We start from the raw sequence: 17,373 nt of genomic DNA, 5'->3' as shown, positions 1-17,373 counted from the left end.
CGCAGGCTGGCTGGCTCTTCTCACCGGTGGAAGAGGGGGAAGCAGGGCGCCCCAAACAAAAGGGACCCTCGCCCCCCTGCACCCCGGAACAGCAACAGTGGGGAACACTGATGGAAGACCAGAACCCCAACCGCCAAAGTCCAGCGGGGGAAACCACCGGGGGCCCAGAGCGGGTGGGACCCCGACCTCAACACCCTCGAGGACCCTTCGGCTTTGTCCCTGTTTCTCAGAGTCCTCATGCCCAGCCTGGACGCCTCAGACACCTTCCTCCCCAATTCACAAGCTGTTGCCCAGGCTGGTTTTTCAGGGGTCTGGCGGGAGACAGAAGGGCCCCAGGCTCAGAATGAGGACTCCCGCAGATGGAGATGGGGGGAACAGGGGAATCCCAGCTGAGCCCGAGAAGGGGAAGGGAGGCACCACCCCCCAGATGGAAGCGCTGGGGTGGTTCGTACGTTTGGGGGATGAGGACCCAAGGGGGTGACTAAATTTAAGGAAGGACTGCAGAGGAAAGGACATTCCGAAAAGCTGTATATTCACGAAGCTACTAGAGGAAGGTCTGAAATCGGGAGAAGGATCACATAAGAGGAGATTCCAGACTCAGGGTCGGGGTGGGGGTAGTGTGGCTGACAAAAAAAAAAAAAAAAGATTCCACTTGGGGTTGGGGGGGATTCTCTGAGAATTTCAGAGAGAAAGCAGTTGAAGGGGGGGTTCTCTGATTTACGGGGAGTTTCGTGGGGTAAGTATCCAGGATTTGTGGACAGGTGGAATCCTAAATGTGGCAGTGTTTCCATAAGGAGCGGTGAACTTGGCCGTAACTCGGTCGAAACCCTCGCGCCCAGAGTACCGGCGCTCTAACTCGTGGGGGAGGGCTTCCCTCTGGGTAAGGGACCCCCCGCGCCCCCTTCAACCTGGTTCCGACGGCTCCGCCCCCAGGGATGACGTCACCGCCCCTCCTCCCAGCCCCCAAGGGGGCTCCCAGGGCGTGCAGAACCCGCGAGGCTGGCAACTGAAGGGGCGGCTTCCCCTCTCCCGGGATCCCCAAGGGGCCCCCAGCTCCTAGGGGAGGTCGGGCGCCCGGCACGCGCGCCCGCCTGTCCGCCAGGGTCCCTGGGGCTGGGGGCTGAGTCTTGCCCCACTTGGGAGATCTGAGAGGGGGCGCTGGGTCCGCAAAAGGGTGGGGCAAGACAAGGTAGCGGAGGGCCACCCCCCACCAAAGGATAGATGAGACCGAGAGGGCGCTAGGGGGAGACAGCATTGAGTAGGGGGTCTCTAGGGGAGGGGGATCAAAGAGCGAAGGCGGCGGGCACAGCAGCCGCCCTGGGCGCACCGTCCAGTCGGTGCCCTCCTTGCTCTCACCTGGAGGCACCTGTCCCGGGCTTGTCTCCACTCCGGGGTGCCCGCGCGCCCCCCAGCCCCAGAACAGCGCCCCCTGCCTCCGGGACCCGCCCGGGGAGCCTGGCTGGGCGCCGCCGGGGCCAGCACCCTCTCCGCACACACGCGCGTCCTCCCTCCGCGCCTTTGCCCCGCCCGCAGCCCGGGGTGGTGCAGCCGGCGGCGCTGGGCAGCTTCCAACGCCGCGCTCCGGGCGAGTCCAGCCCAGCCCCCTCCCCGCCGCGAACCCCCCAGCCCCGCCCGCCGAGCCCCCTACCCCGCAGCCCCTTCCCACCCCGGCCCAGCCCCTCAGGGGCATTGTTCGGACGCAGCCTGCCCGGCGCAGCGGCTAGGCGTGCAGCCGGCTGCAGCGGAGCATCCTCCGAGCACAATGGCCGTACAGTCTTCCCCGGCACAAAGCCGGCGCGCTGCCCACTCTGCCGTCTCCAAGACCCCCACTGGAGCGCCTGCATTTCTTTGAATCGAATTCATGATTATTTTTCCCCCTTTACCTGGAGGCTGGCTGGGCTGGGCTCCCCCGGCTCTGCCCCGCTTCACATCCTGGCTGTTGCATGGGATTCGAGCGGAGCTCGAGCGCCAGCGGCTCGCGGCGTGCGCGCGCCGGCCGGGCTGCCGGGCGGGCGGCGCGAGGACACTCACTGCGGCTCGCGCTCCCCTCGCGCCGGCTCGCGCGCCCCCCTAGCCGGTGACGTCATCCCTTCCGCCACCGCCGCCGCCGGCCGGAGGCGGGGCCCGCTATGGCGCGTCACTGCGCAGCCGCGCAGCCGCCACGCCCCTCGGCCAATGAGGCGGCTTGGCGGGGGCACGTGGCCCGGGGCGTTTAAAGGGCTGCAGGAGCACGTGGGGGTGCGGGGCTTCGAGGGACACGTGGGTGGCGGCGTCAGCACCAGGGACCCCTCTGGCCGCTGGTCCCCTCGTTAGTCCCAGGGCACTTGGCACAGAGGTCACGGTGCTTGCCATCCCCTGCTCTAGACTCTGCCCTGGCTTCCCAGTGCCTTCTGTATAAATTCCAACCTCTTCTGTGAGACTCACTTCACCGCCCCGGCACCCACCATCTTATTCCAGGTGTACATGCTTAAGCCAAACCAGCATCTTACAGTTCTTCCAGTCTACTCACTCCTGACAATATCTTGCTCCTGCTGTTCCTTCACCTGGCACAGTCTTCCCGGCGGCACACCCCGCCCCAACGCCCCACCTCCGACCCCCGCCCGGGGATCTTTCTGGGGGTTCCAAGGTGGCGCTAGTGGTAAAAAAAAAAAAAAAAAAAAAAGCCGCCTGCCAATGCAGGAGATGTAAACGGATGAGGGTTAGATCCCTGGGTTGGGAAGATTCCCTGGAGGAGGACATGGCAACCCACTCCAGTATTCTTGCCTGGAGAATCCCTTGGATAAAGGAGTCTGGTGGGCTACACTCCATAAGGTGGCAAAGCATCGGACAGGACTGAAGCAACTTAGCACATCTTCCCCTTTCTTCTCTCCTGTCTCTGTTCAACCGGCAGCACCTGGAAGAAGCCCTCCTTGACTATGGCCATCCGCCACCCTAAGCTCCATTATCTATGCCATCATCCTGATTTTATTCTGATCATGCTAGGGTGTGCCTCCGTGGGGCCTGGAGATCCTAGCTTATTGATTGCATGAATGAGGGAACATTTCCTGCAGAGTAAGCACTTTCCAAACTTCTCACCTAATTACCATCACCTGCTGCCCTTGAGGCAGGGCAAACCACAATCAGAACCCCAGCTCAAACACTGGCTTGCTGTGTGGGACCCTATCTCAGCTTTTCCACCTGCAAAATGTGTTTGCCCCACCTCCCTGGGTCTCAGTTTCCCATCTATGAAATGGAGCAAGGTGGCCATTGCTCACAAGAGACTGTAAAGATGAAGTGTGATAGGGTGCCTACCTGGTCCACAGTTGAAACTTGAAAATGGGACAGTGAGGGGAAAAAGACAGAAAGAAAAAAGGGAAAGATTACCATGGAGGGCTGGAGGGCTCAAAGACGCCAAACAAGATTGCACATCAAATGACTGTGTTCTGAACCCGTTGGAAGCATTTTATTTCATCAAGGTATGTGTTTGAAGAGGGCCTTGTGCCCATAAAAGGACTCAAGTTTAGAATTTGGGTTTTTTTTCCTCCCAAATCATTGATTCATTCATTCCTGGCCAAAGATGCAGATATAAACAAAAGGCATTAACCCAGGGAACAAAACAAGAAGGCGGAAGTCATAAATAGGAGACAAGAGAGGAGAGGATGAATAATTAAACAAGGAACCTAAATTAAGCCTGGAGTTTCCCAGCGGCCAGTGCAGGTTTGCAGAACTTATTTGTCCTCCTTGCTGGCAGTGTGACCCTGACCTAGCCATTGACAATCTGACCTTGGTTTTCTCATCCAAGCAATGGAGACACAACTGCATCTTAAAGAATCAAATGGGATGGTCTGTGCACAAATGCTTAGCTGATCTGAAATACACAGTAGGTGCTCAAGCCCTGTATACTCGATGGAGGTAGACTTCTGGCTCTGGAGGGGCTGGACATGGCATGAGCCACACTTAGCCCTGCCACCTATTAGGTGAAGGACTGAAAATGCCCCTCTGAGCCTCACTGCTACCATCTTCGGAAAGGGTACAACCTCATCTACTTCTGGGAGTTCTTGTGAGCAGGCAAGGAAAACAGTTGCAAAACGTGGTACAGTGCATGCTCAGGACACCAAACCATTCAAGCCATCAATCTGTGTGCCAGGCTGTTTCTAGGGCTGGGGCACAGAAAGAAACAAAATAGGCTAAAAAATTCCTGTCCTCTAGGAGTTGATTCCAGGGGAGGAAATAGACAATATCTCAGTTGGGGTAAAAACACAAGCCTTCCTTGCAGTACACAAGGTACTCCACTGCCTACCCCCCATCACCTGCCTGCTCTCACCTCCTCCTCCATCTGCTCCCCCCACCCTTGCTCACTCCAGTCCACCCGTGCCAGCCGCCTCACTGTTCCTTGCAAACATCAGGCACAGTCCAGCCTCAGGGCCTTTGCACTGGCTGTTCCCTTTTCCTAGAATGCTGTTCCCAAGGCTGGCTCCTCATCCTTCAAAACTCTTGAGACACCCTCCCTGACCATCCTCCCAGAGTTTATCTTCATCTCGGTACCAGATTATTATGATTTGGAGTGATTACTATTTGGGGGCAGTTTGTTTTCTGTCTCCCCACTTTATCTGTGCCTCAGTTTGCCCATCTGCCAATGCAGGATAGTAAGAATCTCTTATCTCCTCGGGTTGTGGGAGGGTGAAATGAGTTACTTCATCTAGATTCTAGAAGGGATTGCTTGATAAATGTGACTACTGTAAATGGGAAAGCCAGGATGACTAGCCAGGTGATCATAAAAATCCATACAAGGGGAACAGAACATTCTAGTCTGATATTATTGCCAGCCCTGGAATATAGACAAGTGTCAGAGGGCATTAAAGATCCAGTAACCAAGACTTCCTGCAAGCCAAAGCTTGAAGAGAAAATAGGAGAGAATATTCTCCCTTGGGGCATAGCTTAAGCCTCAAAGCTCCACAAGGTGGAAAATACTAGAATTGGGAGGTAGGGCGTGGTAGGTTCTGAGTCTCTTGTGTCTGCCAACCACAGGGAATGGCAAGCTGTGGAGGTGACTCATGGTTTGTGGGGTGAATCGTTCAGTCATTGAGCATTGCCACCTTGTGCAGGGGAGTGGTGGGCTTCCTCCATTTTTCCCTCCTCCTCCCACTCTGCCAACACAGTCTCCAATCCAGCACCTCCCAGAACCTGATAATTAGCTTTGTTTTGTTTTTATTGAGACAACTCCAGAGGAACCATCAACTGCCCATCACAGCATGTATAGGACTCCTCCTGCCAAGTTCGCAGAATCCAGCCTTAAATTCTTGAAAGCCACTTCCAAAACATCTCCCCCACAACTCTGCCCTGTGCCAGAGTCCACTGTCTTTGTACATTCCTTCAAGTTAAACATTTCCCTCTCTGTCTCTACCCAAGTTCACTTCAAATGCCAAAGAGAAAAGGGGCAGATGGAAACACCTCATTGGCTGACAGCTTGCACTTTTCTGCATTCAATGTGGGGCTCCCTTGGGGGTCCCCCTGAGTTAGCTTATCAGGTAATCATTAGGAGTCTGGAGTCAGAGAGACATGGCTTCAAATCCTGGCTGCAACATTTAAAATTCAACATCCCTTCATGATAAAATACTCAGCAAACTAGGTGTAGAGGGTACTTCTTTGACCTGATAAAGGATGTCAACCGGCAATATCATACTTAATGATGAAAGACTGAATGATGTCTCTCTAATCCCTCTAAGATCAAGAACGAGATAGTGATGTCCCTGCTCACGAGTCCTATTCAACACTGTACCAGAGGTTATAGCCAGATAATTAGGCAAGAGGACAGGCATCCAGATGGGAAATGAAGATTTAAAACAATCTCTATTTGCACATTATTTTGTAGATAGAAAATCCTAAGGAATCCACTTAAAAAAAAAAACTATTAAAACTAGTAAACAAGTTCAGCAAGGCTGCCGTATACATGATCAATACACTAAATCCATTGTATTTCCTAAGCAGTGGCAATAAACAAGAAAAATGAAATCAAGAAACCAATTCCATTTGCAACATATCAAAAAGAATAAAATACTTGGAGATACATTGACTGAGAAATGCAAAACTTACACTATGAAAACAGCAAGGTGGTGCTGGAAGAAATTAAAGACGACCCAAACAAATGAAAAGACATCCCATGTTCATGGATTGGAAGACTTGATACTGCTAAGATGGCAATATTCCCCAAATTGTCCTATAGGTTCAACCCAATCCTTATCAAAATCCCATTTGACTTCTTTGCAGAAATTGACAAGCAGATTCTAAAATTCTTATGGGAGTTAGAGGGACCCAGGATAGCCAAAACAATCCTGAAAAAGAACAAAGTTGAGGGGCTTACACTTCCCAGTTTCAAAACTTATTGCCAAGTTATAGGCATCAAGACAGTGTGGTCTTGGGGTTAAGACTCTGCACTTCCAATGCAGTGGGCATGCGTTTGATCCCGGATCTGGGAACTAGATCCCACATGCCACAGCTAAGAGTTCACATGCTGCAAGTAAAGGTCCCATGTGCCATAGCCGAAGAGCCCACGTGCTACAACAAAGACTGAAGATCCCATGTGCCACAATCAAGACTCACCATAGATGGAATAAATGACAATTTAAAAATATTAAAAAATAAAAATAATAAAACATTAGGGACTTCCCTGGTGGTCCAGTGGTTAAGACTCTGCAGTTCAACTTCAGGGGACGTAGGCTTGATTCCGGGTCGGGGAACTAAGATCCCACATGCCACAGGGCACAACCAAAATAAATAATTAATTAATTAAAATAAAATTTAAAAGACATTAAACAAACTCTTGGCTATGCTACCCCTGCCTTACACGACTCTAAGCAAACCATGGGTCTCTTTGTTATTCTCAGTTTCTTTGCTCTGAAATCAGGTATAATTAGACCAACCCCTCTCAGGCTTTCTGTGAGGGTCAAATAAGCCATGTCACAGGTAATTATTTTGGGAAGTATAAAGAAATGAATCCAAGTATCCAAGAGAAGGGAACAAGCATGAACTAACCAGGTACGACCCAACTGGGAGTAGTATACAGCAATGAAAAAGGATAGGTAGCATGGACCCATGAGGGAGGCTCTATAGGATAATTTGTTCTTGATAAATGCCTGTGGAGAGCTTTGATTATCATGTTCCACCTTCTATGTTTTCAGCTTATAAGGAAATAAACTGAAATGAGCTCATTTAAAACGAGCAAATGCATATATTTGCACATCTATAAACCCAGGTCACCACCACCATCCAAAAGAAACAAGCGGTGGGATGGATGGGCTATTCAGATAATTCTCTTAAAATGGCATTTTTCTCTTTGTGGTGACAAGTTTTGAATATTGATGGTGGTTGTGGTTATACAAAACTGAACGTGTGATAAAATGGTAAAGACTATGCACACACCACATACACACACACACATATAAACCTGAAAAGTATGGAAGAGATCAGTGGATTGTAGAATTTCTGTTTCCTGATTCTGAAAACATTCTATAATTATGGAAGATGTGATCACTTAGGGAAGCTGGGGAAAGGGTACATGGACCTATTTGTACTCTTTGCAACTCCCTGGGAATATATAACCATTTCAAAATAAAATTCTTTTCAAGGAGCATGTTGGGAGGCTGAGGTGTGGTATGTCTGTCCTGTCTGTTCCCCCTGGCTGGATGTGGACGTTGCTTTTTATTTTGGGTGCCCACAGACAATGCTATGCTAGAGTTCGACTGTCATCTATCCACACAAGCTGCTTTCCCTAACTCTGCAAACCCAGCCATTCTCTATTTAAGCTCTTATAGATGGGCTTCTCAGGTGGCTTGATGGTAAAGAAGCTGCCTGCCAAGCAGGAGACTCGGGTTTGGTCCCTGGGTCAGGAAGATCCCCTGGAGGAGGGCATGGCAACCCACTCCAGTATTCTTTCCTGGAAAACGCCATGGACAGAGGAGTCTGGTAGGGCTACACTCAGCACACACGCATGCACACACCTGGGGACTCAATGACGGTCTGCAAATCTGGCATCTGTTACCTCCTACCTGATACAGATGGGGCCTCTTGACTTACTGATTTTAAGGGACAGAGGATGTTCCACCAGATGGGGGCTCTGCTGAGTCAGGGACCTTGGGACACACATAGATTCGCCATCCAGACCCCCTGCCTCAGCTCCCCAAGCCAGGGGCTTCCTACCACCATCACCATGGGTCCCCAGGTGTGGCATCCAGACGTCTGGGAGGCCCCAGGGGGATTTTAAGTTCTACACTCACAGCATGAAACACCACGGAATCCGGCCGGTCAAAGCTGTTCACATCTCGGTTTTCTTTTCCAGGAGAAAGTCTTGGGTGGTGCTAGTTGAGTCATAAACGCCTGCCTGCTCACATCCTCTCAACACTTTTTCCAAAAAGGAAAGAGTTGGCCCAACTGGGGGTCTGAGAATGGTGGTCACAGTTCAGATCGGATCATTGCTCTGGATTTTGTTAATTTCATGGCTGGGTCTTCATCTTTTTTCTTTGTGTATTCTGGCCTTACTTATTCACTGGACTTATTACTTTGATTTGCCTTTGTGTATACATTTCACTTGCATCCAGGTCTAATGTTTGAGAGGTGTGGTCTAATGTTTCTTTTTTAAAAAGAAATTTGGTTTTGTTGTTTTAGTTGCTAAGTCGTGCTCAACTCTTTGAGACACCATGGACTGTAGCCCGCCAGCCTCCTCAGTCCATGGATTTCCCAGGCAAGAATACTGGAGTGGGTTGCCATTTCCTTCTCCACGGGATCTTCCTGACCCAGGGATTGAATGCACGTCTCCGGCTTGGCAGGTGGGTTCTTTACCACTGAGCCACCAGGGAAGGCCTAAAGTTTGGTTACCTAGAAGCAAACAAGTGGCCGTAAAGAATCTTCACTGCATGGTTTTGGTCCCCAGTCAGGGAACTAAGATCCCACATGCCACAGGGCAAAACAAAAGAAAGGAAGGAAGGAAGGAAGAAAACATGAAGTAATCAAAGGTCAAGCACTACTCACTAGCGATGTTTGAAGAGGATTGAAGTCCAGGGCTTCCCAAGTGGCTCAGTGGTAAAGAACCTACCTGTCAATGCAGGAGATGCAGGTTTGATCCCTGGGTTGGGAAGATCCCCTAGAGAAGGAAATGGCAACCTGCTCCAGTATTCTTGCCTGGAAAATCCCATGGACAGAGGAGCCTGGCAAGCAACAGTCCACGGGGTTGCAAAAGAGACAGACATGACTTAGTAACTAAAACAAACAACAGTAAAGTCCAGTGCAGATTGGATTATCTCCATGAAACTCAGTGATGCCCAAGCAGCATGTGCCTCCCTGACACCTATTTTACAAATGAGGAAACTGAGGCTCCAGGAGGTGATATCACCAGCTTAGGGGCAAGTATGGAACCAAGATCAGCCTGACTGCAAAGGCTATGTTCTTTCCTTTTCCCAATGATCCTCCCTCCGGATGTTTCCCAGGCTGATCCCACCTCCTGGCGTGCCTTCCTGGCACCCCGCAGTTTTGCCAACTTCTGCCCTCCACCTGCAGGAGGCCCTCCTGATTCTTACAGCCCCAAATCACTCTGAAAGCTGAGTGCTCATTAAGCCATGTCATGATGCCACATACACTCTGGGGCTTGCTGAATACCTGTGGACTGTGTGGGACCATCCCTGTGTGTGAAAAGGGTTAACTTACTTCATTTGCATACCATGCCCAGATGCATTTCGGGAACAGACTACAGCCTTGCTGCCTGGGCTTGATGGGGGGAGGGTGGGGAGGGGGTGAGGTGAATGAAAGGCTTCTTCTGGGCAGAGCTAGCAGGGTCTGAGCAGGGGAGGGGGCGGGGAGGGGGTGTATGGGCGGGAGTGAGGCACAGATCACCCTAACTGCTGGGGACAGGCAGTCAGAGGGACATTCCTTCTTCCCATAATGAACTAACCAGAGAGGTGCAGGCAACCGGAGATGGGATTCCGCTCCCCCACCCACCTCTACAACCACAGGAGCTGTCCTCAGTTTACCGAACTGCAGGTTGGGCATATGGTACCGTCTTCCAAAAATTGAAGTGGTGCAGAAATTCAACCCAGCCTGGGTTAACCACCGTGTAACTTTAATCCTGTGCATAGTAGGCACTTAACAGATGTCATAGTGTTGGCTGTTCACACCTCTCAAGGAAACCAGGCCTTGGAGAGGGTACGTGGCTTAGCCAGGACACACAGCGGGGAGGACACACAGGGGACATAGATGTCCCGGCAGGGCTGGAGCCTAGCCCTCTCACCCCACCCTCGCTGGCTCCCACCCGACCACGAGTGGGATCGTCCTGGCAGCAGAGATGTGGCGCAGGATAAAATGGGAAGTGCTAAATAAATCCTCTTGCCTGGCGTCCCACTTACCCGTGGAGCGCCTCTCCTGGTGCCTGGCACTCTGGGACTCTGGAGGGGAGGGGCGCTTTTCCTGTGCTCATGAAACTCAGGGGGGCTATAGCATTTCAGACACTGCTCACAGGTCCCCAGGATATGGTCACCGCCCCTGCCCTCCAATACTGTTGTGACTTTGCTGAACTGAAAGAAACTGAAAGACAGGGGCATTTCTGAGCTGGAAGCAGGCTGCCTGCTGAGGGATAGGGGAGAGTCGCTGACACAGGATGACAGAGTCCATCTGATGAGCACCTACTATGTGCTAGGCTGTTGCTGAGAGCTTCCTGTGTCACCAAGTACCAAGAATCATTATCATCCTGGAGTAAGATGAATGACTTCTGCCCATTTCACAGGGGAGCATATTGAGGCTCAGAGAGGGAAGGGATGTCCTAGCATTCACATAACTTGAGACAGGAAGGGCTGGGTTAAGGGTCCCAAGTGTATGATTAAATTTTGGGCCACACTGGATGGCATGAAGGATCTTAGTTCCCTGACCAGGGATCGAACCCTCACCCCCTGCAGTGGAAACATGGAATCTTAACCACTGGACAACCAGGGAAGTCCCAAGGCCCCAGATTTGACTCAGGTCATAGTTTATTCATGCATCTGAAACGTACGTATTGGGCACCTACTGTGCCAGAGAGGGAACAAAATAAGTGACAATCTTGGGCTGACTTTTTAACAGGAGATGAACGTAAAACCAGATAAATAAATGCATGGTGGGAAGCAGTAAGGATGGAAAAGTAAGCAGGAGAGGGGAAGGGCTGGGGTGCAATTTTAAATCAGGTGCTGAAGGAAGGCCATGCTGTGATGAACAAAGGTCTGAAGGCCTCAGATGAAGAACATCCTGAGCAAAGGGAACAGTCAGTGCAAAGGCCCTGGGGCAGGACTGGGCCTGGAGTGAGGGGGAGAGAAGGAGGAGGAGGGCAGGGAGGGGAAGGGGCAGGTCCAGGGAAGGGGTCGTGGAGGACTCAGGCTTTACCTGGAGCGAGGAGGGGGCCAGGAGGGCTGTTAGCAGAGAAAGGGGCGGAGCCTGACTCATGTGCTCACGGGCTCCCTCTGGCTGTTGTAGGGAGAAAAGACTGTAAAGGGTGAGGGTGGGAGGGAGCTGGGGGACCAAGGAAAGGGAAGGTTTTTGTGCCAGTCCAGGTGAGTGATGATGCTGGGGGTCGGGGTGGGGGGCGGAAGTGGGGGCAGGTCAGGGTGCAGGCAGCTTAGGAGGAGAAATAACCAGATAGAGGACAGACTTAGGAAACAGAGTGACCCTTGGCCATGTTTCCCTTGCAGTCTTTCTGGGGCCTAGGGAACCTGCAGGGACTGGATGGGGACACATTTGTATTATCAACCCAGATAATAGAGGACTAGGGTTAGGGTAAGGCTCCTGTGGCTGCTGCCCCAGGTGCTGTGGAGGTGTGCCCGGCCCCAGGCAGGGCAGCCTCAGTAACCAAGCACCTGCTCCACCATGAGCTCTCGAACAAGAATCCCCAGAGGGCTGAACCAGAGACATCAACGACATCACTCCTAGAGGCCCACCGCCTGCTCCCAGCCACTGTCCGTGCATGCGGAGCGCCCGGTGATAACACAGTGCCCCCAGTGACCGGGGCTGGAGATCTCACCAGAAATGGCATTTCCTGCGTACATTCTGTTCCAGACTCCATTCCCTACCCTTTCTGGTGATCCTTTGAAGCCCTGGAAGGAGTGTGCTGATACTGCTCCCAGTTTATGGCTGAAGCATAGAGAGGCTGAACACAGCCAGGCTTCATTGAGTCAAGTTGAACCAAGGCTGCCCTGATGTCTTGGGTTAAGGGTCCCCTCTGCCCTTGCATTCAGCCTCTTGAGTAGCCTGGAAGGTCAGTAGATTTCCCAGAGCAGAAACTCCCCCTGACACAGGCCAGCCTTGCATGCTCTCAGCGATGGGACCCTCACTTCCTGTATGAGAGAGCTGCCTTGCTTTGGGGTGACGCCAAGCACTCTTGGGGTGGCCAAGAGTGAGTTTTTCCCTTTAATCCGTCTGGTCTCCGTCCTCTGCCTTTAACCTCCCTCCTTTGGCCCTGATCCTGCTCTCTGGGGACTGCTCAGAATATGTGTCCCTCTTCCCCCTCCTTCTCCTCCGTCCTCCCACCTTCCCCACTTCCTCTCCTCCACCTCCAGGTAGCCTTTCAACTTTCACTCTAAGGAGCAGAATTGGAGAATAGGTGGGTCCCAGGGTTTGGAGTCAGACACACCTGCCTCTTGGCAGTTCTGTGGCCCTGGGCAAGTCATGATATACCTTGGAGCCTCTGTTTCCTCATTTGTTAAAAAAAAAAATGAAGGCAACATACCCTATCCTGGTTAACCCTATGGTCCCCATGCCCAGCTCAGAGTGTGGCAAAGAGCGTATGTTCAATAAACATTTGTCAAATAAATGCTGTTCTTTTCAACTGTTGGTCCACTACTTAGTACTTGCATGCTCCAAATCTGACCCTCCTTAAGAACATCCCTGGACTCCCCAGAGTAAGCCCCTCCCCAGGACCCAGCCAACCTCTGTCTGCTCTGTCCACTCCCTCTCCACCACAAGGAGATCCTTCCTGACTCATGGCCTTTGCATATGTTGTTCCCTCTGTCAAGCATGCCCTTCCCTGTGCTTGGTTTATCATCCTCTCTATGGCAGCTGAGAAGTCTTCCGCTCAACTCCCTCCCTTCTCAGTTTGCATTTAAATCATTAACTGTGATGGTTAATTATGTAATTAACTGCTTAACATCTGTCTTCCCACACATCCTGCCACGACAGCAGGACTTTTCAACTGCCTTTTCATACTTGTAGCCACAGCACCTTGGACAGCACCTGACACATACTAAGTGCTTGATAAATGCTTGTGAATGAAAACAATGAAGGACTTGTGTTATACACCATTTCGCCTGTTTCTTCCCTATGTTCCAGTTTACCAGAGGGTTGGGTTTTTTTTAATTGAATACATTCCTGTTAGTGAGGCTGCAAACAGATAAACAGCACCATCACCTCCCTGCTTTTACACTTCGTACTCCTCTTAATACAATAAAAAATGTTTTCACCCTTTTTTTTTCCCTTCCTTTTTCAGCTTTTCTCATTCAGGAGTGGAAAATGTTAAAATGTGTTGATGCAGTCAGAAGTGTTTTAAGCCTTCAGACAATTCAGACTTGAGAATCAAGTGATGGCGGAAGAGCTAAAAAAAATACATTCTTGCGTATTAGGAGGAGAAAGAAAATGCCATTTCAATAAGATCAAGGCTTGTTAATGCTGGAATGTAAAGATAGACACTTCCTGTCCTCAACACACAAACTTTACCCACAGCTGTGGGTGCCGGGCCCTCCAGAACTGCTGGGGCAGGGCGGCCACAAAGAGACTGTAATTGCTCCGGAGTTGAAGCCCTACGTGTTCCCGGAGCCATGCCAAGATTGAGTGAAGGTCACAGAGGATGTGAGATGCTGTGGGGAAGGAACTGTCCTTGGAACCCTCCCAGGACATAAGAAGGGGAGGGGCTCAGCCCTCAGGAGAAGGGATTCTCACGCCCTGTTGCCTGTTACATGTGGGGTCTTGCACAGATGTTAACCCTCCTGGGGAGGGAGGTTTGTACTGCACACCCAAGTGCCCACTATGTGACCTTGGGTACATTGCTCACCCTCTTTGTGCCTCAGTTACCCTCTCTGCCAAGTACAGGTCATATTTTACTGTTAAACATTTAATATTGGCTGTGATTATTTGCTGCTATCAGTAGCTCTTCTTACTGTTTTTGTTGTTGTTTTGTAATACCTATTTGAGGAATCTGCCCAGCCCACGGGCTTTTCCTGAGAATTGCTCCTACCTATTCTTACCACTTGAGGCTTCCCTGGTAGCTCAGCAGTAAAAAATCTGCCTGTCAATGCAAGAGACCCAGGTTCATTCCCTGGGTCAGGAAGATGCCCTGGAGGAGGAAATGGCAACCCAGTATTCTTGCCTGGGGAAATGCCCTGGACAGAGGAGCCTGGTGGGCTACAATCCATAGCGTTGCACGTAGGCAAGCTCATCCCACTCACACATTCTGCCTCATTCACAGTGTTACCCCACCCTCCTGTTTTAAGAGATTGGACCATGGAGGTAGGCTGAACCTATCAGATTCTTTCCTCTGGGAGTTTGGAGTGAGAGTCCCAAAGCACATAGAACATACCTCTGCCTTAGGGGAGGGACAAGCAAACGGCGGAATAAAGATGATCATTGCAGATCTGACAGTTGCTACAAAGACATAAAAGCAGGAATAGCAAGGGGAAAGGCAGGGCAAGGAGTTTGGATTTCATCCTTGGGGCACTGAGAAGAAACTGAAGGGATTTTTAGCTGGAAAGGGATTCCACTTGTGGCTTAAGAATGTCAATCTGGCAGATGAAGAAGCAACATTTCCTGAAAAAAGCCAACCTGTGTTTATCCCACAACCCCGACTGCATATCTGCTCATGGGTGGGGGGTTTCTGCCTGGGGTCTGTGTTAAGAAGGCTTCTGAGCCCGAGTCCCAGTTCTGCAGGGAAAGGAGTACTGCAATCTGTTGGTGATGCCTGGGTCTTGCCTCCCCTTGTGATAGAGTTCTGTTATTGGTTAGGGATGTCTGTCATAGGCAACTGAATAGGCTATGGTGGTTTGTATGTTACATATTTGCTGTCCAGGGTTAAGAGGCTGTTTCTGCTCAAAGAAAATTCTCCATACCCTCCTGGAAAGGACAGTAGGGAAGATCCTGAACCAAGACAGACAGGATTCAAATTTTGGCCAGACTACTTCCTCCCAGTGTGACTTTGGGCAAGTTTCTTTCTGACTGAGCTTCACTGATCCTCTGCAAAGAAGGAACAGAAGTCTTGCCCTATGGATTTATTCTGTGGATTGTATGAGGGGCCACGTGTGACATGCCTGCTGTGCAGTAGGACTTGGCCGTGGTGGACGTCAGCCTCTCCAGGACCCCCTTGCTGTTGCTCAGGTTCTGAAGCCAAATCCGTTTTATTTCCAGTCTCGGCCCCAGGGTGGGTTCCAACTCTGTCCTCCAGACCTTGGCGGATACCCTCAGCTGTGTCTTGCACCTGGGCTCTGTCCCCAGAACTACCAAAGCCTTGGCATCCACCACCCACAGACATGCCCCCACCTGGTGATGGCGCGCGTGAGACAAAGTGGGCACAAGGACAGATGGCCTGGGACTCTCATGGAGGCAGGGCTGGGGGAGTGGGGAGAGAGGTTCCCACACCTGGTCTTCACTGGCTTCCCCCAACCTGGGCCCACCAGGGAGGGTGCTTCTTGCCAACTGGAGGGGGGTCCATCCCTATGTCTGGCTGCCTCCCAGCTCTTGGCCTGGTGTCCTGCCATCAGCATTTATGTCTGCAGGTGGCTGGGACTGCCTGCTCTGTTACTTGGCACAGACTGGAGGGATCTTGGGATACTGTGATGCGGTGCGGGGGAGGGGCATCACAAATGCATATGCTGGGGCCTGGCCCAGGGGTGGCTGTGGAAGGTGGTAACTGTGAGGGAGATGGTTCCACCAACCTAGGGACCAGGACGCAGCCCCTCCTGGCTCCCTCCCCACTCCCATCCTGGCCCCTTGACTCCCACCCCAGCACTCCGTCCCCCACTCAGCAGGCAGAGAGACATTTAAAAACACAAACCCTCACACTTCCTTGGTGGTCAGTGGTTGAGAATCCTCCTGTCAATGTAGGGGACACAGGTTCAATCCCTGGTCCAGGAAGATCCCACATGCCTTGAGGCAACTAAGCCCGTGCGCCACAACCACTGAAGCCCACGTGCCTTAGGGCCCGTGCTCCACAACAAGAGAAGTCACTGCAAGGAGAAGCCCAAGCACTGCAGCTAGAGAAAGTGCAGCAACAAAGACCCAGCACCGCCCCAGATAGATTAGCTAATTAATTATAAAGACACACACACACACACAAAACACACCCGCTCCTCTCCCTCCTCTGCTTACATCCTTCTGTGGCTGCTTTTGCCCTCAGATTAAATCCAACTGCACCACCCAGGAGCGCCTGAGCTATTCTCTTCCTCTTCATTCCCCTCCCCATCTGACCCGCTGTCTAGGCTAAACTCAGAGCCCCTGGACCTGCTTCATGTCTCAACACAGACCATCCTTGGTCTCACCTCCAGGTCTTTGCACATGCTGTTTCTTTTGCCCCAGATGCGTTTCCCCTCCCTTCACCTGGTGGACTCGTTCACCTTCAAGTCTCAGCTTCAAAGTCATCCCTTCAAGGAAGCCCCCTTTGATGACATCCCCTCACCTAGGCTGACTTAGACGCCCCTCCCTGTGCATCTACCATCGAAGCTCCAGTCACCTGTTGGAGCCACCTGTGGCTCCTTCCATGCATCAAAATGAAATTCCCACCTGTCCAGGGAGTGACCTCCATGAGCATTCCAGTCACTCACGTACCAGAACACCGGCCTGCCCGCCTAGCTTAGGCTCAAAACACATCTGCGCCACCCATGTACGGTGTGACTTTGGATCAGTGACCCCACTTGTCTTGGATCCTGCTCACTCGTCTGCAGATCGTGGCTGCAGATGGTGCTTGTTCAGTGAGAGACTCAAGAATGAATGAATGAGTGAATTGCACCTGTCAGCCTATTTCACACACACAGCAGTCAAAGGAGTCCCTTTAAAATCTGAATCAGGAACTTCCCTGGTGGTCCAGTGGTTAAGAATCCCACTTGCCAGGGCACATGGGTGTGGAGCCCTGTAGCAAGGTCACAGGGCAAAGATCTCTGGAACTGACCAAGCCCCATCGCAGCTGTTGCCATGAGCTTCCAGATCCAAACTGGCCAGTCCTCTGACCCCATATTAGGTAAAATACTCACCCACCCTATGCATCCTAAATGATCACCATTCCAGTAGGAATATTCTCTGTCTTGAGGCTATAAAAATTGGCTATTAGCCTGCAAAAGGGTTCAGCTCTCCCTTGAGCCAGCCCATGGTTCTAACAGCATCTCCCACTTTAGTAAATTTTACTCTCTT

General features: G+C 51.5%; 1 protein-coding gene across 1 annotated transcript in view; it reads right to left on the bottom strand.

The window, feature by feature from the left end:
* The window catches only part of PTPRS (protein tyrosine phosphatase receptor type S), a 110,854-nt gene extending 108,783 nt beyond the window's left edge, over positions 1-2,071 (bottom strand). The window contains exon 1 of the mRNA XM_061422555.1: positions 1,884-2,071. The gene's annotated coding sequence lies outside the window, so the exon portion shown is untranslated. The remainder of the gene's footprint in view (positions 1-1,883) is intronic.
* Positions 2,072-17,373: the final 15,302 nt, after the last annotated feature.

The sequence above is a fragment of the Bos javanicus genome, chromosome 7 (genome assembly GCF_032452875.1).
Source record: "Bos javanicus breed banteng chromosome 7, ARS-OSU_banteng_1.0, whole genome shotgun sequence".
In the NCBI taxonomy this organism is placed as follows: Eukaryota; Metazoa; Chordata; class Mammalia; order Artiodactyla; family Bovidae; genus Bos; species Bos javanicus.
This window is presented reverse-complemented; position numbering and strand designations above follow the sequence as displayed.